A 23,573-nucleotide genomic window follows, 5' to 3' on the forward strand; every position below is an offset into this window, starting at 1 on the left:
AAATCCGTGAATCTCCCGAGGCATATAAATAAAAAAATCCAGTAAATCTCTCCAATACCTTTGGGTTGAGTTCCCACTATATAAAACTTGCTACATTTCTTTTCTAAATGCGGGGCTGATGGTTTGCCTGTTGAAAGAATTTATGTAAAATGCAGCCCATGACGTACGCTGTGATCAGGGGAGCAACTAGACCCAACCTTCGGGAGGGGGCTAACACTCCCACCCAGTGATAGCCCTAGCACGCGTCCAACACTGTGCAACAGTCTTTCTTGGCGCCCCATCTCCTTCTTCTCCATGAATTCCATCACTACCACTCACCAACATCCAGGATCATCTGAAAGCACACATTGTGCTTTTAAACGTCCTGCATTTCTTTTCTTAAAGCAGCACAGCTGCAGGGCTGATTGTGGGCCTTTTGAAAGTATTTATGTTAATCACAGCGTCCGTCAAGGGCTGCATTTAGCATAAATACTTTCAAAAGGCACACAATAAGCCACACAGCTGAGCTGTATTTAGAAAATAAATGCATCAAGTTTAAAAGCACGTACTTGTTCTTTCAGATGATTCTAAAAGCACACCTAATGTTTGTAGACTTGTTGCATTTCTTTTCTAAGTAGAGCACAGCTTTGGGGTTGATTGTATGCCTTTTGAAAGTATTTGTTAAGTGCAGCCCTTGACGGGCACTGTGATTATCATAAATACTTTCAAAAGGCCCACAATCAGCCGAGCTCTAGTTAGAAAGGAAAGGCAGCAAGTACATGTTATGTTAATTAAACTTTTAGAGTGCAACGGTTACCCTGAGGTGTCCTGGCGCTATGCACTGCATATCAGGAGAAATGATGTCACTGAGTAAACAGCCATGTTTTCAGCCCCTTGTAAAAGAGAGGAGATCTGCTGAATTTCTCAAATGGAACGGCAGATCCTTCCAGGTGATGAAACTCCTAGCTCCCCAACTGGCTTTTTAGGTCTCGTATAGGGCAGCGCATGCGCTGCCTCTGCGCGGCATCAAGTAATCAGTATTACTACTGAAACTCCACCCATTGCATTTGTCTTTGTACTGTCGCTTGCCATTGGTGGAATCTGGCATTGCTGTTCTTATCTTGCGCATTGTTGGCTTGTGGTCCGATACATCACTTCCTTTTTCTTTGGTTTCTGGCGGAAGCAGCATGGGCCAAATACAGTTAACTTACGCTGCTGGCTGTTATCTCTTTATTTAGGACTACTTTTTTTCTTGTGGCATTTCCACATGTGGCAGCTTCCTGCACTTACCTAAACCTGTTTATTTATTTACCTTTAATTTATTCATAACTAAATCAGGCTTAAATGATGCTGCCCATGAAGAGGCTCGAACCCTGTTTTCCTGCTCCAAAGTCAGCAGCGTTATTATTGAGCCACCTCTTTGCACCGTTTGTTGTATTTGGTTTCAGATGGTACATTTGTCCCTCTCAACCGTGCTTTTTAAAAATTGTATCTGTCTCCATGTGTATTATTTTTTTCTATTTATCTCTCCCCACCCCCCTCCGAGATTCTTGTTTATTTTTTAATAAGTAAATAATGTAGCCCACGCCGAGTATCGGAACCCTGTTCTCCAGCTCCAAAGTCAGCAGCGCACGCAGCCTGCCATCTGTGTTGTGTCCGGTTACAAATGGTTTAACTTTCGGGGTTTCGCTGCTGCGCTTGTTGTAAATGCCCCTCCTTTCGGTGCCTGGTTCTCTCCCAGGTGATTTCACTCACTGAATATTTTTGTGGGCTATCATATCGGCGTTCGCGCTTCCTTCTATTCCGGCATGTGATGGCCCCTCATTCCTCCTCCCGTGTGGGTCTGGCCGAGGCTGGCGATGGAGAACTCTTTCAATTGTCTCTAAACACTTCACTGTAAACACACCCGTCAAGAGGCCCCATGTGATGTGCTTCACCTTGCGTCAGGCTCTTTCATGACCTCTTCCCCAAACCGTATGTTCCATTCTGTGACTTGTAGCGTCAAAATGTAAATTTTAGAAATGGTCGTAGTGGCATTGCCGTGGCATGCGACCACTTGGACACAAAGTCTTAAGTTACTAACACGCTTTTATAATAGTGATAGCCAACGTACATAGCCACGAGTATATTTTTATATTATTTTCCTTTAATTGTTTTCATGATTCCCGAGTAAACATGTCACTTATCTAATGAATGTTGAAATAACTTTGACCCCACTAATACAAGTTCCGAGCGTGAACAGGACATGCCTTAAATACTTCAAGTGTGCCGTGCCATGTAGCTTTAATTATATGCACCAGCCCACCCCCAGAAATCAACCCGCAGCCACTCGCAAACAATGCACACGGTTTTCTGTCGAGCAAAAATGTACTTCTATTATTTTGAAATACGAGTTCCGAGCTTGAACAGAACGTTCGCGAAGTAATTCTCTCTAAACACTTCACTGTAGACGCACCCGTCAAGAGGGTCCATGTTATGTGCATCACCATCGCCTATTGAAAATACAAGTGAATATCAAAGCATTGTTGCTCTGCACAACTCCAAAGCCAGTTGTTTTATCTGTTTCTGGCACATGTGCAACCCAGAAAAACATTCTTACACCTCTAAAGTGGCAACCCTGGACAATTTGGAGGCAGTCTCTAGAACAGGAGCTGCTGCCACAGGTGAAGCAACAGGAGCTGCTGTCACAAGTGAAAGATATAATTGCAAACAATAAGTGCCAGGAAAGGAGAAGGTCATTTGCAGAGACCCAAACAACAAGAGGCCCATTCAACCGGCAAGTTTTCATTCAGATGATGTTCGGTTGTTTTAGCTCTGCTGCTCTTTTCACGTTCTGCCAAATTGCTTTAATCTCTTGTTTTTATCTTGGTTAACCGAGTTTGTGGAAGATTATAGTTAAACACGTGTCCTTCAGAAGAACAAAGCTGAATGTGTTAACTTAAAGCGGCGGATTGCAACTCAGTTCGTACATGGCCTAATCAGTGGCATGAATGCATCTTTGCCGAGTAGTAGTTTACCATAAACTGCTCAGTGAATCATCAAGTTGCCTGAGCATGACCCATCAATGCAGTGTATAGTAATGTAGCTCAGTGGGCTAATGTGCATACTTTAGAAAATTCTGTCTGAAGTGCAGGCTCAAAATCAATGTAGGGTAAGGAAGCAGGGGTGTTTGGGCTGCAAAGTATGTGTCATGAGGATGGTGAAGATTATAATCCTAGAAAGGATGTTAGTGGGGCTAATGCGCCTGCTTTGCACATATCGACTTCTGCTATTCTCGGTTCCCGTATCAAAAATATGTGAGCTGCGAAGATCTGTAATGTGTTGGTTTAAGTCCTTTCAAGTCAGCTCATTGGGTTAATGCAGGTTTTGCAGAGATTATATTTTTATGGATAGTTCACAAATACCAGTGTCAGAAAATACTTGAGCAGGAGGTGTCTGCTGTGACAGTCTTTACTCAATTTGCATATCAGAGATTTGATTGTAATGCACGCTCACTGTTATCATTTTAAGGGCAATACAACTAAAGTTTATCAGCGGTTGACAGAGCAGCAACAGGTCTCGCATTTACACAAGTTTGAGCTATTGGCATTGTAAATGAGAATGCCTTTTATTTATGTTTTGGTTTTTGAAACATAAATAAAACGCATTGTGATTTGTAATGTCAATAGCTCAAACACGCGTAAATACAAGACCTATTGCATTGCAAATGCAATAGGTCTCGCATTTGCGAGAGATTAAGCTATTGGCATTGTAAATGACAATGCCTTTTATTTATCTGTTTTGGTTTCAAATCCAACACATAAATAAAAGGTTTGTCATTTACAATGACATTAGCTCTAACTTTTGCAAATGCGAGACCTATTGCATTGTAAATGCATGTTTAAATATAGGAACTAGGACTTGTTTTGCTACTGTGGACCGAAGAGTCCTTCCAGGAACATATCATTCGAATCTTTGACTCAGATGGTCGGGCCAATTCCATTGAGGGCTTTAAATGCCATACAGAGGCCCATAAAGCGTACCCTTTCTTTCACAGGGAGCCAGTGTAGTTGTATTAGTTCTTTTTTGACAAAATGTAGGTGTCCCTGTTAACAACCTGGCCGCCGTGTTTTGTGTGATCTGAAGCCTGTTAATGTGCTGTTTTGGGGCATTCGGACAGAGGCTGTTGCAATAATCCAGATGTGCCATAACAAGTGCCGTGACCACCGTCCTGAGACTTTCTTCTGGAAGATAAAGCTTTATTTTTCTTATGATTCTGAGTATCAGAAAACAATCTGACACCACCGTGCTTATGTGGTCACTAAACGTAAGTTTGTTATGCACGAACACCCACAGATTTGTTGCTTTCCCGGTGGGGGCAGGGCAAATACCAAAATCTTCTGGTCACCAGTCTGGTGTCCATAGGTGTGGGTTATTCCCGAATATGATGACTTCTGTTTTGCTCGAATTTAGTTTCAAGCAGTTGGTCGACATCCACCCTGAGATGGATTTCAGACAATCATGAAAACATGCCCCAGTTTCCTTTTTCTCCCCATCTCTAAGAGATAAGACAATTTGAGTGTCGTCCGCATAGGAGGTGAGTTGGAAGCCAAAGGATCTTATTAAACATGCCAGAGCTATCATGTACACAATAAAAAGTGTCTGGCTTAACGATGAGCCCTGAGGCCCCCCACAAGAGAGGGAAAACGGCTTTGACATGTTGTTGTCGTCCAGATCAACTGTTTGTGTTCTTTCAGATAGAAAGGACTGCAGGAGGTTCCAAACAGCACCCTGTACCCCTGCTTCAGACAGCCGGTCCATCAGAGCTTCATGATGGACCGTGTCAAAGGCCGCTGACAAATCTAGCATACTCAGTATTGCCTTGCCTCCACAGTCCAAGGCCTCCCTCACTTCCTCTGTAGATTTAATTAAGGCCAGCTCCGTGCTGTGTTTGCCTCTAAACCAGTATTGAGACTGTTCGAGTAGATTATTGGTTCGAAGAAATAAATCGAGCTGGGTATTCATAGCTTTGTAAGCAATTTTTGCAGGAGGCGGAAGCCGTGAAATTGCCCTATAACAACTTGGGTCCTTAGGAACCAGAGTCGTTTTTTTTAATAGAGGGAGGATAAAGGCCTTCCTCCAGTCCCTGGGAAATATGCCGGTGGTGAATATGGTGTTGAGCAAAGGGGTAAGAGCTGACCCTATGACTTCCGGAATTAATTTCAATACAAACGCCGGACATGGGTCTATTGACCCTGATCGAAAAGAGTTCAAAAGATTGAGTGAGTCTGATGTTTCTAGCAATGATAATTTATCTAAAACTGGTGTAGGGTTGGGTCTATTAGGTTCTATTTTAGGTGGCTGCACTCTTTCACCTTTTTGGGCTAAAGTGAATGTAGAAAAAATACATTCTACCTTTTGTTGGAAAAAAGGAGCCAATTTTTCGCACAATTCAGGACTACTTAAGCTCTTATGAGCTGGTGCGGCAAGTTTAGTAATACTTTTAAAGAGTTCTTTGAGACTGGATTTAGCTCGAGAAATTTGTTTTTCTTTTTTGTTTCCAGCAATAGTTCCTTATAGATTCTGAGACTGTGCTTATACAGTTCTCAATCCTTGCTTTTATACCCTTTCCTCCATGCCCGTTATAATCTTTTACAGGCTGTTTCAGGTTTTTTAAATCATCTGAGTACCAGGGGGCTGAGGTTTGGGCCCATTTAGGGGTCCAATGTTTAACCGGAACTAATTTATTGCATGCCACGTCTATCCAATCTGTATAGGCCGACGTAGCCTCGTCCACCCCAGAGGGGAGAGGGTGCAAGGTTCTCTTCAAACAATCTGCATTTTTCCAGGCTCTTCTTGCAATCTTCCTTATGGGTTCAGGCCTCGGTTGAAGGCCTTTTGAACCTTTCGGTTCAAATAAAATGACACTGTGATCGAACCATGCCAATGGGAGTAGCACTTAGTGAAGAAGTGTGGCTCAGTGGTTAGAGGCGGCAGACCTGGAAGCTGAGATCGGCCGTGGACCAGGGTTCGATTCCCCGCCTCGGCGAGTCTCGGGCTCTAAAATTCCACGGACTCGATAATTCTCGCTCCGGTGCCTACTCGACTCACGGGGTCACACTCTGCGACTCTGGGCAATAGCTTGCTTAACCTCCACTACGGCCCCTCGCGGCGGGATGCCTGGCTTTCACCTTGTGGATACCCTGCCGGGGTATCTCACAGGGGAATACCAGGACGGGTTCCCTAAGCAAGCGCTTAGATACTGTGTCGGTGATTTGCGCTATATAAATACATGTACATTTACATTTACATTTACAGTGCAGGTCAGATTTGGATTATTAGAAACTGTCAGCATTTTACAGGACTGTATTTTATATGCATAGCTGAGTGGGTTAATACGCCTCCTGCAGAGAGTCTGTCAGCATATTACAGGACTGTATTTTATATGGAGAGCTCAATGGTTTTCTGCACCTCCTGCAAAGAGTCTGTTAGCATATCACAGGGCTGTATTTTATATGGATAGCTCAGTGGGTTACTGTGCCTCCTGCAGAGAGTCTACCAGCATATTACAGGACTGTATTTTATATGGAGAGCTCAGTGGGTTAATGCGCCTCCTGCAGAGAGTCTGTCAACATATCACAGGACTGTATTTTATATGGAGTACTCAGTGGGTTAATGTGCCTCCTGCAGAGAGGCAGCTGCATATTACAGGACTGTATTTTATACGGATAGCTCAGTGGGTTAATGTGCCTCCTGTAAAGAGTCCGTCAGCATATTACTGGACTGTATTTTATATGGATAGTTCAGTGGGTTAATGTGCCTCCTGCAAAGAGTCCGTCAGCATATTACTGGACTGTATTTTATATGGATAGTTCAGTGGGTTAATGCGCCTCCTGCAGAGAGTCTGTCAACATATCACAGGACTGTATTTTATATGGAGAACTCAGTGGGTCAATGTGCCTCCTGCAGAGAGTCTGTCAGCATATTACAGGACTGTATTTTATACAGATAGCTCAGGGGGTTAATGCACCTCCTGCAGAGAGTCTGCCAGCATATTACAAGACTGTATTTTTGTGAGAAGTTGGCCTGATGTGCAGTGTTCACTATTCTAGTGATCACTATATATCAGTCCAAAAAACCCTTATTGATGATTGGTTGTAAGTCAACCTTATAGACCAGCTATCCTAGTAGCATGGATACGAGCAGTCTAAGGCTAAGACTCTAGAGGGCGTGTTAAGCCAGCTGTTTTACCATCACATTACCCCTTGAACACCCAGTGAAAGGACACCACACAAGTGTTATGAAAATAAACAATGTATTTATTAGAATCACAACAACCCTGTACTCTTTATGAGGACAGGGTGCTAAGCACACAACAAAACTCTTATGAAAATACTTAAGTTAGCACGTTATACACAAATGCCCGAGGGGCACGAAAAACCATATATTCTAAAAGTGGAATGCGAAATTACTAGCAGGTAAGTACAGTACTAATAGGCTTTGGAATCGCTAGGACTTGACTATAGAATCGTTAGATTACTTCTAGGAGACCTAGGGGACTCGGGTGCAGAGTGTGCACTCTCACGCGGGATGCGGGACAAAGTCTATGGAAGCTAGTAAAGGCAAAGTTAGTGTTCACGGGCGAACCCGACCTGGTAGGAAGAAAATGACAGTGGATCCTGACCCTAGGGTAGTGAGGCTATGCTGGGACACCGAAGTGCCGAAGTTACCTAGCCCAGGGGCTGCAGCTGCATAGGTCTGAAAAGACGTCGGGGATCTCGTTGCCGGACCAGGAGCCTGGAAGGAAGAAGTTGCTGGCAGGCGACCAGTGAAGAAAAGTTCGATGGATCCAAGCCTGGATCAAGGAAGAAGAAAACCTGAAAGCAGAGGGGACCAAGTTCTTGAATCACTAGCCAGTGATTAAGTGGGCACCAGGATGGCACCGGGCGAAGTCACCGCAGTCAGGTGAGTGGGCGCTGCTGGGCTCTGCAGTCTCTCGGACCAGGAGGCGTTGTCGGCGACCAGGATGGAGGTGCGAGCTGTCCCACGAAGGTTCTTGCTGTCGACGTCGCTGGACCCAGGATTGGGCAACAAGTCTTGGCAAATGCAAGGCCCACGCGGTGGACCTAAAATGGCGTCTTGAGTGGACCAGGAGGGTCCAGGGTACTTCTCCGATGGAGGGAAGCAAGGGCCAGTCTGGAGCAACCAGACCAGCAGCAGAAATGTCGTCGGGCGTCGTCAGGAAGGCCACAAGCCAGCGGGCTAGTAGCCAAACAACGCGGTGAGCAGTAAAAAGCACAAGGGCCCCACGCAGATCGTGGAGATGCTGGGGGGCTGCTCTTCGGTGCTGGAGCTGCTCAGGGTGGGGGCTTCTCGGACCCCAAAGCACTCACCAGGAATTCACTCGGCGGGCTTGCTGGAAAGAAGTCGTGCAGTCTTGCAGATGGCCGGTCCCTTGAGGTCTCGTCGCACCCACGGTTCTCAGCTTAGCTGTAGAGGTGGGTAGAGGTCAGAGGTGCCAGGGAAGCCGGTTCTCGTCGAGCTGGGCAGTCGGATTCCGGAGGAAGGACTTGCAGCAGACCGCAGTGTTCTTAGATGGTGCCTGCGGATGCAGGGTGACTACTCCTTAGTCACAAGGGAGAAATCTTAGGAAGAAGTCTTGAGTTCCTTTCGCAGAAAGTAGTTTCAGGATTCAAAGATGATCTGATTTGGAAGGGGGCCAGTTCCTACCTTTATCCTGTAAAAAGGGGCTGGCACGCGACTAAGTCCTGCCCTATGGGTGGGACTGGGAGGGGGGTGGTTACACCCACTTCCTTGGCGGGCTTTTCCCCAGCACAGGGTCTGGAGTGACCCTGGAACTGGTTCCAGCCAGCCTATGCACAGTGAGCACCGGGGTGCCACGTGCAGTCACCTTCCTCTAAAGCCCTGCCTACCTACAATACACAAAACCCTGTCTGGGACGGTGCTGGCACCGCCCCTGGCAGGAAACCCTTTGTCCTTATCTCCTGCTCTGGGAGGACTCCCAGCAGCAGGAGGGCAGACTTGTGTCTCGGTGGCAGCATCCATTTTGTGGATGCTAAGGCTCTGTCTGACTTTTAACCGGGTTATAGGTTACATGCATGTCGTGTCCCTCTAGAAGGGTGGAATGCTAACCCCGTCGCCAGAATTGGCGAGGGGTTAGTATTCCAATTCGTATGACACCTTACTCGACATGTTTTGATAAAGCGATACCAGAGTTGGCACATAACCGCGAGGATTATAATGCACTTAAGAGTATATGGTATGCGATATCATGGAAACGGCTAAGGGATAGATCCCGAAAGCCGCAGACAGGCTCAGCTCATGCCAGAGCACCATCTCACACGATTCCAAGCACTCTGCCTTCAGGATTGTTAAGGCCTGCCATAGGAGTGACTGATAGGAGATCTGTGTGTCCATTTTAGGGTTAGATATAGGTATACTATATCTAAAGCAAAGGGTGAGTACACCACCTTGCCCCAGCTGTCGTGCAGCCAGTTGTGTCAGTTTTAGTTAGTCAATCCAGGGGTGGCACAATACATGCTTCAGCCCCTGGGAGACTTCTGGGTGCACCTCAGCCCTGGGTACAGGGACTTGGAGAGGGCCCAGTGCCAATTCAGTACCTGAGTACAATTTGGATAGAGAGAACAGCTAGGCTGTGGGTCTGATTAGCAGGCCCACAGCCAGGGAAAGTCGTAAACCAGTGCAGCAAAAAGCAAAAATCTGGGTGATCATAGGATTGCAGACCCTACTCTCCTACAATTTTATATGGATAGTTCAGTGGGTTAATGTGCCTCCTGCATAGAGTCTGCCAGCATATTGCAGGACTGTATTTTATATGGATAGCTCAGTGGGTTAATACGCCTCCTGTACAGAGTCTGTCAGCATATTACAGGACTGTATTTGATATGGAGGGTTCAATGGGTTAATGCGCCTCCTGCAGAGAGTCTGCTGCATATTACAGAACTGTATTTTATACTGATAGCTCAGTGGGTTAATATCCATTGCTGCAGTCGTCCATAGCTGCACTCCATTGCAGCACTCCATTGCTGCACTCCATTGCTGCACTCCATTGCTGCAGTCTATTGCTGCAGTTACTTGCTGCAGTTACTTGCTGCACTCCATTGCTGCACTCCATTGCTGCACTCCGTTGCTGCACTCCATTGCTGCTGTCCATTGCTGTACTCCATTGCTTCAGTCCATTGCTGCAGTCGTCCATTGCTGCACTCCATTACTGCACTCCATTGCTGTACTCCATTGCTGCGGTCCATTGCTGCGGTCCATTGCTGCGGTCCATTTCTGCAGTCGTCCATCGTTGCACTACATTGTTGCAGTCCATTGCTGCACTCTATAGCTGTGATCCATGGCTGCACTCCATTGCTGCAGTCGTCCATTGCTTCAGTCCATTGCTTCAGTCCATTGTTGCAGTTGTCCATTGCTGCGGTTGTCCTTTGCTGCAGTCGTCCATTGCTGCACTCCTTTGCTGCAGTCCATTGCTGCAGTCGTCCATTGCTGCACTCCTTTGCTGCGGTCCATTGCTGCAGTCGTCCATTGCTGCACTCCTTTGTTGCGGTCCATTGCTGCGGTCCATTGCTGCGGTCCATTGCAGCACTCCATTGCTGCACTCCATTGCTGCAGTTGTCCATTGCTGCACTCCATTGCTGCAGTCGTCCATTTCTGCGGTCCATAGCTGCGGTCCATTGCTGCGATCCATTGCTGCACTCCATTGCTGCAGTCATCCATTGCTGCACTCCATTGCTGCAGTCGTCCATTGCTGCAGTCGTCCATTGCTGCACTCCTTTGCTGCGGTCCATTGCTGCACTCCATTGCTGCGGTCCATTGCTGCACTCCATTGCTGCACTCCATTGCTGCACTCCATTGCTGCAGTCATCCATTGCTGCGCTCCTTTGCTGCGGTCCATTGCTGCGGTCCATTGCTGCAGCATTGCAGCAGTCATCCATTGCTGCAGTCCATTGCTGCAGTCCATTGCTGCAGTCGTCCATTGCTGCAGTCGTCCATTGCAGCCGTCCATCGCTGCAGTCGTCCATTGCTGCGGTCCATTGCTGCGGTCCATTGCTGCAGTCATCCATCGCTGCAGTCGTCCATTGCTGCAGTCCATTGCTGCGGTCCATTGCTGCAGTCCATTGCTGCGGTCCATTGCTGCAGTCCATTGCTGCGGTCCATTGCTGCACTCCATTGCTGCGGTTCATTGCTGCGGTTCATTGCTGCGGTTCATTGCTGCGGTTCATTGCTGCAGTTCATTGCTGCAGTCCATTGCTGCAGTCCATTGCTTTACTCCATTGCTGCAGTCGTCCATTTCTGCACTCAATAGCTGCTCTCCACTGCTGCACTCCATTGCTGCACTCCATTGCTGCACTCCATTGCAGCACTCCATTGCTGCTGTCCATTGCTTTACTCCATTGCTGCACTCCATTGCTTCACTCCATTGCTGTACTCCATTGCTGCAGTCGTCCTTGCTGCAGTTGTTCATTGCTGCGGTCCATTGCTGCTGCACTCCATTGCTGCTGCACTCCATTGTTGCACTCCATTGCTGCGGTCCATTGCTGCGATCCATGGCTGCACTCCATTGTTGAAGTCATCCATTGCTGCAGTCTTCCATTGCTGCAGTGGTCCATTGCTGCACTAGTCCATTGCTGCGGTCTATTGCTGCAGTCCATTGCTGCGGTCTTTTGATGCACTCCTTTGCTGCAGTCGTCCATTGCTGCAGTCGTCCATTGCTGCAGTCCATTGCTGTGATCCATTGCTGCTGCGGTCCATTGCTGCAGTCGTCCATTGCTGCAGTTGTCCATTGCTGCAGTCCATTGCTGCGGTCCATTGCTGCAGTCCATTGCTGCAGTCCATTGCTGCGGTCCATTACTGCGGTCCATTGCTGCACTCCTTTGCTGCAGTCCATTGCTGCAGTCCATTGCTGCAGTCGTCCATTGCTGCAGTCGTCCATTGCTGCAGTCGTCCATTGCTGCGATCCATTGTTGCAGTCGTCCATTGCTGCAGTCGTCCATTGCTGCAGTCCATTGTTGCAGACATCCATTGCTGCTGCGATCCATGGCTGCACTCCATTGTTGAAGTCATCCATTGCTGCAGTCTTCCATTGCTGCAGTCGTCCATTGCTGCACTCCATTGCTGCACTAGTCCATTGCTGCGGTCTATTGCTGCAGTCCATTGCTGCGGTCTATTGATGCACTCCTTTGCTGCAGTCGTCCATTGCTGCAGTCGTCCATTGCTGCAGTCCATTGCTGTGATCCATTGCTGCTGCGGTCCATTGCTGCAGTCGTCCATTGCTGCAGTTGTCCATTGCTGCAGTTGTCCATTGCTGCAGTTGTCCATTGCTGCAGTCCATTGCTGCAGTCCATTGCTGCAGTCCATTGCTGCGGTCCATTGCTGCAGTCCATTGCTGCAGTCCATTGCTGCACTCCATTGCTGCACTCCATTGCTGCACTCCATTGCTGCAGTCCATTGCTGCAGTCGTCCATTGCTGCAGTCGTCCATTGCTGCAGTCGTCCATTGCTGCGATCCATTGTTGCAGTCGTCCATTGCTGCAGTCGTCCATTGCTGCAGTCGTACATTGTTGCGGTCCATTGCTGCCGTCCTTTGTTGCAGTCCATTGCTGCGGTCCATTGCTGCAGTCCATTGCTGCGGTCCATTGCTGCGGTCCATTGCTGCGGTCCATTGCTGCTGTTCATTGCTGCTGTTCATTGCTGCGGTCCATTGCTGCGGTCCATTGCTGCAGTCCATTGCTGCAGTCCATTGCTGCAGTCCATTGCTGCAGTCCATTGTGGCACTCCATTGCTGCAGTCTTCCATTGCTGCACTCCATTGCTGCAGTCCATTGCTGCAGTCGTCCATTGCTGCGGTCCATTGCTGCACTCCATTGCTGTAGTCATCCATTGCTGCAGTCGTCCATTCCTGTACTCCATTGCTTGCAGTCCATCGCTGCAGTCCATTGCTGCACTTAATTGCTCGGTCCATGGCTGCAGTCCATTGCTGCACTCCATTGCTGTAGTCATCCATTGCTGCAGTCGTCCATTCCTGTACTCCATTGCTGCCGTCCTTTGTTGCAGTCCATTGCTGCGGTCCATTGCTGCAGTCCATTGCTGCGGTCCATTGCTGCGGTCCATTGCTGCGGTCCATTGCTGCAGTCCATTGCTGCGGTCCATTGCTGCGGTCCATTGCTGCGGTCCATTGCTGCGGTCCATTGCTGCGGTCCATTGCTGCTGTTCATTGCTGCGGTCCATTGCTGCAGTCTATTGCTGCAGTCCATTGCTGCAGTCCATTGTGGCACTCCATTGCTGCAGTCTTCCATTGCTGCAGTCTTCCATTGCTGCACTCCATTGCTGCAGTCCATTGCTGCAGTCGACCATTGTTGCAGTCCATTGCTGCGGTCCATTGCTGCACTCCATTGCTGTAGTCATCCATTGCTGCAGTCGTCCATTCCTGTACTCCATTGCTTGCAGTCCATTGCTGCAGTCCATTGCTGCACTTAATTGCTCGGTCCATGGCTGCAGTCCATTGCTGCACTCCTTTGTTTCAGTCCATTGCTGCACTCTATCTGCTGCAAGTTTAGTAATACTTTTAAAGAGTTCTTTGAGACTGGATTTAGCTCGAGAAATTAGTTTTTCTTTTTTGTTTCCAGCAATAGTTCCTTATAGATTCTGAGACTGTGCTTATACAGTTCTCTATCCTTGCTTTTATACCCTTTCCTCCATGCCCGTTCTAATCTTTTACAGGCTGTTTCAGGTTTTTTAAATCATCTGAGTACCAGGGTGCTGAGGCTTGGGCCCGTTTAGGGGTCCAATGTTTAACCGAAACTAATTTATTGCATGCCGCGTCTATCCAATCTGTATAGGCCGACGTAGCCTCGTCCACCCCAGAGGGGAGAGGGTGCAAGGTTCTCTTCAAACAATCTACATTTTTCCAGGCTCTTTTTGTAATCTTCCCTGTGGGTTCAGGCCTCGGTTGAAGGCCTTTTGACTCTTTCGGTTCAAATAAAATGGCACTGTGATCGGACCATGCCAATGGGAGTAGCAAAGTGCAGGTCAGATTTGGATTATTAGAAACCGTCAGCATATTACATACCTGTATTTTATATGCATAGCTCAGTGGGTTAATGCGCCTCCTGCAGAGAGTTAGTCAGCATATTACAGGACTGTATTTTATATGGAGAGCTCAATGGTTTTATGCACCTCCTGCAAAGAGTCTGTTAGCATATCACAGGGCTGTATTTTATATGGATAGCTCAGTGGGTTACTGTGCCTCCTGCAGAGAGTCTACCAGCATATTACAGGACTGTATTTTATATGGAGTACTCAGTGGGTTAATGTGCCTCCTGTAAAGACTCGGTCAGCATATTACTGGACTGTATTTAATATGGATAGTTCAGTGGGTTAATGTGCCTCCTGCAAAGAGTCTGTCAGCATATTATAGGTCTGTATTTTATATGGATACCCCAGTGGGATAATGCGCCTCCTGCAGAGAGTCTGTCAACATATCACAGGACTGTATTTTATATGGAGAACTCAGTGGGTTAATGTGCCTCCTACAGAGAGTCTGTCAGCATATTACAGGACTGTATTTTATACGGATAGCTCAGTGGGTTAATGCACCTCCAGCAGAGAGTCTGCCAGCATATTACAAGACTGTATTTTATATGGATAGTTCAGTGGGTTAATGTGCCTCCTGCCTAGAGTCTGCCAGCATATTGCAGGAGTGTATTTTATATGGATAGCTCAGTGGGTTAATACGCCTCCTGTACAGAGTTTGTCAGCATATTTTACAGGGCTGTATTTGATATGGATAGTTCAGTGGGTTAATGTGCCTCCTGCAGAGAGTCTGCTGCATATTACAGAACTGTATTTTATACTGATAGCTCAGTGGGTTAATGTCCATTGCTGCAGTCGTCCATAGCTGCAGTCGTCCATTGCTGCACTCCATTGCTGCACTAGTCCATTGCTGCGGTCTATTGCTGCAGTCCATTGCTGCGGTCTATTGATGCACTCCTTTGCTGCAGTCGTCCATTGCTGCAGTCGTCCATTGCTGCAGTCCATTGCTGTGATCCATTGCTGCTGCGGTCCATTGCTGCAGTCGTCCATTGCTGCAGTTGTCCATTGCTGCAGTTGTCCATTGCTGCAGTCCATTGCTGCAGTCCATTGCTGTGGTCCATTGCTGCAGTCCATTGCTGCAGTCCATTGCTGCGGTCCATTGCTGCACTCCTTTGCTGCAGTCCATTGCTGCAGTCCATTGCTGCAGTCGTCCATTGCTGCAGTCGTCCATTGCTGCAGTCGTCCATTGCTGCAGTCGTCCATTGCTGCGATCCATTGTTGCAGTCGTCCATTGCTGCAGTCGTCCATTGCTGCAGTCCATTGTTGCAGACATCCATTGCTGCTGCGGTCCATTGTTGCAGTCGTCCATTGCTGCAGTTGTCCATTGCTACAGTTGTCCATTGCTGCAGTCATCCATTGCTGCAGTCCATTGCTGCAGTCCATTGCTGCAGTCCATTGCTGTGGTCCATTGCTGCAGTCCATTGCTGCACTCCATTGCTGCACTCCATTGCTGCAGTCCATTGCTGCAGTCGTCCATTGCTGCAGTCGTCCATTGCTGCAGTCGTCCATTGCTGCAGTCGTCCATTGCTGCGATCCATTGTTGCAGTCGTCCATTGCTGCAGTCGTACATTGTTGCGGTCCATTGCTGCCGTCCTTTGCTGCAGTCCATTGCTGCGGTCCATTGCTGCAGTCCATTGCTGCGGTCCATTGCTGCGGTCCATTGCTGCGGTCCATTGCTGCGGTCCATTGCTGCAGTCGTCCATTGCTGCAGTCGTACATTGTTGCGGTCCATTGCTGCCGTCCTTTGTTGCAGTCCATTGCTGCAGTCGTCCATTGCTGCAGTCGTCCATTGCTGCGGTCCATTGCTGCAGTCCATTGCTGCGGTCCATTGCTGCGGTCCATTGCTGCGGTCCATTGCTGCGGTCCATTGCTGCGGTCCATTGCTGCTGTTCATTGCTGCGGTCCATTGCTGCAGTCTATTGCTGCAGTCCATTGCTGCAGTCCATTGTGGCACTCCATTGCTGCAGTCTTCCATTGCTGCACTCCATTGCTGCAGTCCATTGCTGCAGTCGACCATTGTTGCAGTCCATTGCTGCGGTCCATTGCTGCACTCCATTGCTGTAGTCATCCATTGCTGCAGTCGTCCATTCCTGTACTCCATTGCTTGCAGTCCATTGCTGCAGTCCATTGCTGCACTTAATTGCTCGGTCCATGGCTGCAGTCCATTGCTGCACTCCTTTGTTTCAGTCCATTGCTGCACTCTATCTGCTGCAAGTTTAGTAATACTTTTAAAGAGTTCTTTGAGACTGGATTTAGCTCGAGAAATTAGTTTTTCTTTTTTGTTTCCAGCAATAGTTCCTTATAGATTCTGAGACTGTGCTTATACAGTTCTCTATCCTTGCTTTTATACCCTTTCCTCCATGCCCGTTCTAATCTTTTACAGGCTGTTTCAGGTTTTTTAAATCATCTGAGTACCAGGGTGCTGAGGCTTGGGCCCGTTTAGGGGTCCAATGTTTAACCGAAACTAATTTATTGCATGCCGCGTCTATCCAATCTGTATAGGCCGACGTAGCCTCGTCCACCCCAGAGGGGAGAGGGTGCAAGGTTCTCTTCAAACAATCTACATTTTTCCAGGCTCTTTTTGTAATCTTCCCTGTGGGTTCAGGCCTCGGTTGAAGGCCTTTTGACTCTTTCGGTTCAAATAAAATGGCACTGTGATCGGACCATGCCAATGGGAGTAGCAAAGTGCAGGTCAGATTTGGATTATTAGAAACCGTCAGCATATTACATACCTGTATTTTATATGCATAGCTCAGTGGGTTAATGCGCCTCCTGCAGAGAGTTAGTCAGCATATTACAGGACTGTATTTTATATGGAGAGCTCAATGGTTTTATGCACCTCCTGCAAAGAGTCTGTTAGCATATCACAGGGCTGTATTTTATATGGATAGCTCAGTGGGTTACTGTGCCTCCTGCAGAGAGTCTACCAGCATATTACAGGACTGTATTTTATATGGAGTACTCAGTGGGTTAATGTGCCTCCTGTAAAGACTCGGTCAGCATATTACTGGACTGTATTTAATATGGATAGTTCAGTGGGTTAATGTGCCTCCTGCAAAGAGTCTGTCAGCATATTATAGGTCTGTATTTTATATGGATACCCCAGTGGGATAATGCGCCTCCTGCAGAGAGTCTGTCAACATATCACAGGACTGTATTTTATATGGAGAACTCAGTGGGTTAATGTGCCTCCTACAGAGAGTCTGTCAGCATATTACAGGACTGTATTTTATACGGATAGCTCAGTGGGTTAATGCACCTCCAGCAGAGAGTCTGCCAGCATATTACAAGACTGTATTTTATATGGATAGTTCAGTGGGTTAATGTGCCTCCTGCCTAGAGTCTGCCAGCATATTGCAGGAGTGTATTTTATATGGATAGCTCAGTGGGTTAATACGCCTCCTGTACAGAGTTTGTCAGCATATTTTACAGGGCTGTATTTGATATGGATAGTTCAGTGGGTTAATGTGCCTCCTGCAGAGAGTCTGCTGCATATTACAGAACTGTATTTTATACTGATAGCTCAGTGGGTTAATGTCCATTGCTGCAGTCGTCCATAGCTGCAGTCGTCCATTGCTGCACTCCATTGCTGCACTAGTCCATTGCTGCGGTCTATTGCTGCAGTCCATTGCTGCGGTCTATTGATGCACTCCTTTGCTGCAGTCGTCCATTGCTGCAGTCGTCCATTGCTGCAGTCCATTGCTGTGATCCATTGCTGCTGCGGTCCATTGCTGCAGTCGTCCATTGCTGCAGTTGTCCATTGCTGCAGTTGTCCATTGCTGCAGTTGTCCATTGCTGCAGTTGTCCATTGCTGCAGTCCATTGCTGCAGTCCATTGCTGTGGTCCATTGCTGCAGTCCATTGCTGCAGTCCATTGCTGCGGTCCATTGCTGCACTCCTTTGCTGCAGTCCATTGCTGCAGTCCATTGCTGCAGTCGTCCATTGCTGCAGTCGTCCATTGCTGCAGTCGTCCATTGCTGCAGTCGTCCATTGCTGCGATCCATTGTTGCAGTCGTCCATTGCTGCAGTCGTCCATTGCTGCAGTCCATTGTTGCAGACATCCATTGCTGCTGCGGTCCATTGCTGCAGTCGTCCATTGCTGCAGTTGTCCATTGCTACAGTTGTCCATTGCTGCAGTCATCCATTGCTGCAGTCCATTGCTGCAGTCCATTGCTGCAGTCCATTGCTGTGGTCCATTGCTGCAGTCCATTGCTGCACTCCATTGCTGCACTCCATTGCTGCAGTCCATTGCTGCAGTCGTCCATTGCTGCAGTCGTCCATTGCTGCAGTCGTCCATTGCTGCAGTCGTCCATTGCTGCGATCCATTGTTGCAGTCGTCCATTGCTGCAGTCGTACATTGTTGCGGTCCATTGCTGCCGTCCTTTGCTGCAGTCCATTGCTGCGGTCCATTGCTGCAGTCCATTGCTGCGGTCCATTGCTGCGGTCCATTGCTGCGGTCCATTGCTGCGGTCCATTGCTGCAGTCGTCCATTGCTGCAGTCGTACATTGTTGCGGTCCATTGCTGCCGTCCTTTGTTGCAGTCCATTGCTGCAGTCGTCCATTGCTGCAGTCGTCCATTGCTGCGGTCCATTGCTGCAGTCCATTGCTGCGGTCCATTGCTGCGGTCCATTGCTGCGGTCCATTGCTGCGGTCCATTGCTGCGGTCCATTGCTGCTGTTCATTGCTGCGGTCCATTGCTGCAGTCTATTGCTGCAGTCCATTGCTGCAGTCCATTGTGGCACTCCATTGCTGCAGTCTTCCATTGCTGCACTCCATTGCTGCAGTCCATTGCTGCAGTCGACCATTGTTGCAGTCCATTGCTGCGGTCCATTGCTGCACTCCATTGCTGTAGTCATCCATTGCTGCAGTCGTCCATTCCTGTACTCCATTGCTTGCAGTCCATTGCTGCAGTCCATTGCTGCACTTAATTGCTCGGTCCATGGCTGCAGTCCATTGCTGCACTCCTTTGTTTCAGTCCATTGCTGCAGTCGTCCATTCCTGTACTCCATTGCTTGCAGTCCATTGCTGCAGTCCATTGCTGCACTTAATTGCTCGGTCCATGGCTGCAGTCCATTGCTGCACTCCTTTGTTTCAGTCCATTGCTGCACTCTATCTGCTGCAAGTTTAGTAATACTTTTAAAGAGTTCTTTGAGACTGGATTTAGCTCGAGAAATTTGTTTTTCTTTTTTGTTTCCAGCAATAGTTCCTTATAGATTCTGAGCCTGTGCTTATACAGTTCTCTATCCTTGCTTTTATACCCTTTCCTCCATGCCCATTCTAATCTTTTACAGGCTGTTTCAGGTTTTTTAAATCATCTGAGTACCAGTGGGCTAAGGCTTGGGCCCGTTTAGGGATCCAATGTTTAACCGAAACTAATTTATTGCATGCCGCGTCTATCCAATCTGTATAGGCCAACGTAGCCTCGTCCACCCCAGAGGGGAGAGGGTGCAAGGTTCTCTTCAAACAATCTACATTTTTCCAGGCTCTTTTTTCAATCTTCCTTGTGGGTTCAGGCCTCGGTTGAAGGCCTTTTGACTCTTTCGGTTCAAATAAAATGGCACTGTGATCGGACCATGCCAATGGGAGTAGCAAAGTGCAGGTCAGATTTGGATTATTAGAAACCGTCAGCATATTACATGCCTGTATTTTATATGCATAGCTCAGTGGGTTAATGCGCCTCCTGCAGAGAGTTAGTCAGCATATTACAGGACTGTATTTTATATGGAGAGCTCAATGGTTTTATGCACCTCCTGCAAAGAGTCTGTTAGCATATCACAGGGCTGTATTTTATATGGATAGCTCAGTGGGTTACTGTGCCTCCTGCAGAGAGTCTACCAGCATATTACAGGACTGTATTTTATATGGAGTACTCAGTGGGTTAATGTGCCTCCTGTAAAGACTCGGTCAGCATATTACTGGACTGTATTTTATATGGATAGTTCAGTGGGTTAATGTGCCTCCTGCAAAGAGTCTATCAGCATATTATAGGTCTGTATTTTATATGGATACCCCAGTGGGATAATGCGCCTCCTGCAGAGAGTCTGTCAACATATCACAGGACTGTATTTTATATGGAGAACTCAGTGGGTTAATGTGCCTCCTACAGAGAGTCTGTCAGCATATTACAGGACTGTATTTTATACGGATAGCTCAGTGGGTTAATGCACCTCCAGCAGAGAGTCTGCCAGCATATTACAAGACTGTATTTTATATGGATAGTTCAGTGGGTTAATGTGCCTCCTGCCTAGAGTCTGCCAGCATATTGCAGGAGTGTATTTTATATGGATAGCTCAGTGGGTTAATACGCCTCCTGTACAGAGTTTGTCAGCATATTTTACAGGGCTGTATTTGATATGGATAGTTCAGTGGGTTAATGTGCCTCCTGCAGAGAGTCTGCTGCATATTACAGAACTGTATTTTATACTGATAGCTCAGTGGGTTAATGTCCATTGCTGCAGTCGTCCATAGCTGCACTCCATAGCTGCACTCCATTGCTGCACTCCATTGCTGCACTCCGTTGCTGCACTTTGTTGTTGCTTTCCATTGCTGCACTCCGTTGCTGCACTCCTTTGCTTCAGTCCATTGCTGCAGTCGTCCATTGCTGCAGTCGTCCATTGCTGCAGTCGCCCATTGCTGCACTCCATTGCTGCACTCTATTTCTGCAGTCGTCCTTGCTGCAGTTGTCCATTGCTGCGGTCCATTGCTGCAGTCGTCCATTGTTGCACTCCATTACTGTGATCCATGGCGGCATGACTTACTGGCCTGCTGCGCGCTTGCGTTGACTCGCTATTGCCCTTCTGATTGCTCTCTGATTTTAACCTTTTAAAATATATATTTGCGTTCGCTTCAATCGCGCTGTGCGAGTACAGGACGCAGGCGCTTTTGACCTTGTAGATACATTGGGAATTTTAGGTAGAGCTTACCTGCACTATAATGGTTGGGCACCCGCACTTTGCAGGACAGAGGGATATCTAGGGCGTGCTGGGTCCGCTTCACGCCGTTTTGGCCGCCATATTGGGTGTGGGTTTCAAGGAGGTGACAATTCCTAGGCGCCATCTTGGCTGAGGGGCCAGCGGCTTGCCCTCACAGGACTTCCGCGTTCGGAGGTGGAGTCTACATAAGTTGGGATCCTCTTTGAGTCAGGTAGACTTACTGGCCTGCTGCGCGCTTGCGTTGACTCGCTATTGCCCTTCTGATTGCTTTTCTGATTTTAACCTTTTAAAATATATATTTGCATTCGCTTCAATCGCGCTGTGCGAGTACAGGACGCAGGCGCTTTTGACCTTGTAGATACATTGGGAATTTTAGGTAGAGCTTACCTGCACTATAATGGTTGGGCACCCGCACTTTGCGGGACAGAGGGATATCTAGGGCGTGCTGGGTCCGCTTTGCGCCGTTCCGGCCGCCATATTGGGTGTGGGTTTCCAGGAGGTGACAATTCCTAGGCGCCATCTTGGCTGAGAGGCCAGCGGCTTGCCCTCACAGGACTTCCGCGATATACGGTACTTAAGATGGACACCTCCCAAGCGCCCAGCGTAGGCGCGCAGCGGGCGCAACGTAGGCGCGCCAGAGGTAAGCCCGTTTGCGCCCGTTAGCGCACAGGTTGCACCTGGCGCCGGGAATGCAGCCCCTCTGTCTCTTACTCATTTTACTTATTCGAGAGATGAGCTTATAAGTTTGGACCCCGTTCTATACCGAGCCGCCATCCTCACACCATTGCTAGCCGTCTCGAGCCCCTGTCCTGTTGTCGTGTATTTCTATAGGTTCTGAATCGATCCCCCTATTCCTGACCCTATTCTGGTTAAACTAACTATCTAGTTAACTAACAGTCAGCCCATGAGGCAAGAAATCCACCATGATGCAGATACCGTTATCTGACGCAGTCACACTACGGCACAGGAACGTGTTATCTGATTAGGTCATAACGCTTGAGATCTAATTAGACAAGCGACATTCCTCCAGCCCCTGATAAGGCATACGACGTTCTCATAACAAATCAAACCTATGACAACCTGGATAATCCGTGCGGCCATTGTTTTGATTTCACAGAGAACTTTAGTAAAGAATGTGCTAACGAGCAAGTCGTATGACATCTTTATTGACGTATCTATGTCCATCCTTACGTCAATCTCGGCACCTTTAAGGTATAAATATTGCCGACCTTGCCCTATGCAAACACACGCGTGGTGACAAGACGGAGCAGCCATACTTGCCGAAGCCGAGAGCAGAAGCAGACCCCGCTGGCAGCAGCCCCGCCTTCCTGACGCGCTGAGAGACGCGCTGCTATCTCAAGCCGAGAGACCCAGCACCGGCGCTTTCGGGCAGCCCTCGCAGGCAGCCTGGAATATCGAGAGCAGAGAAAGAGATACCATTCCTCATCCATCCTAAATTCCAGGTCCAGAACTGAATAACCCCTCACAGAGAATTATTTACTTATTCACTTGGCAAAAACAAACTTAACTTAAACTGTAACTTTCTATTCCCGCCCACGCATTAGACTTAGGTCAGGTACACGGGGTAGGCGTATTTAGAAACACCAGTTGAGTACGTTTAGTCAAATGTATATGTGTATGTAAATATATTTTAATCATTTTAAAACATCATATGGCTCAGAAACCATATCAATGTTTTTACAGTATTATTTTATACTATTGCTTTTAATGTATGCACTTTACTTAACTATAAGTATTGCAATAATATCGATCCATTTCTCTTGTACGAGAAAAGAGACTGATCAATAAATAACACCTTTTTATTGAACACGCCCGTCTCTTCCTTTTCTCTACATTCTGATGAGACTAAGAATGCACGTACTGACTGAGTAAAATAATTGCCTTGTGCTCACACGACTCTTGAGATTGACTCTTGATTAGGGGAGAGCAAAGTTGTCATGTTCTATGGTTGTCAGAAACTAAATCCCTTCTTGTCTAATCAGGGGAGTTAATCCTTCCTTGAACATTCGAGAAAGTTTCTAGCGAACTCTGAGCTTAGCTGGCAAACCCAAAAATTAAGTCTAGTATCGACAGTAGTAGACCTAGTTAACGTCTGGTCTAGGCCTTTACTGCTGTAGGTACTATTCCAATGCGCAGAGCCTATTGGGAAGATAGGAGCTACACTACATGGCGCCCAACGCGTTTGGAAAGGGCGATAAAACTAACGTAAGACATTTAGAGTAACTCAGTCGTGCTTTCTCACTCAGACCCCTTTTCCCAAATACTCCAAAGACGTCTGGAGTGGGTGAAAGGTTATATCCTCCAAAACCTCGCAGGAGGGAACTCCTATGTATGGTTTTTGGTCAAGTCAACGTTGAAGGATAAAACAGTTCCAGAATATTGTGCATCTAATCTCTGTTTCCATAAGAAACCTGATCTGCAAACAAACATAATACCATCCTGTCTGTAAAATGGCAGAGAGTGATGATGAAAGAGAGGCAATTAGATTAGCTACTGAAATAGCAGATGCTGACGCTACCATGCAAGCAG

Source organism: Lissotriton helveticus, assembly GCF_964261635.1.
Source record: "Lissotriton helveticus chromosome 1_1 unlocalized genomic scaffold, aLisHel1.1 SUPER_1_unloc_47, whole genome shotgun sequence".
Taxonomy (NCBI): Eukaryota; Metazoa; Chordata; class Amphibia; order Caudata; family Salamandridae; genus Lissotriton; species Lissotriton helveticus.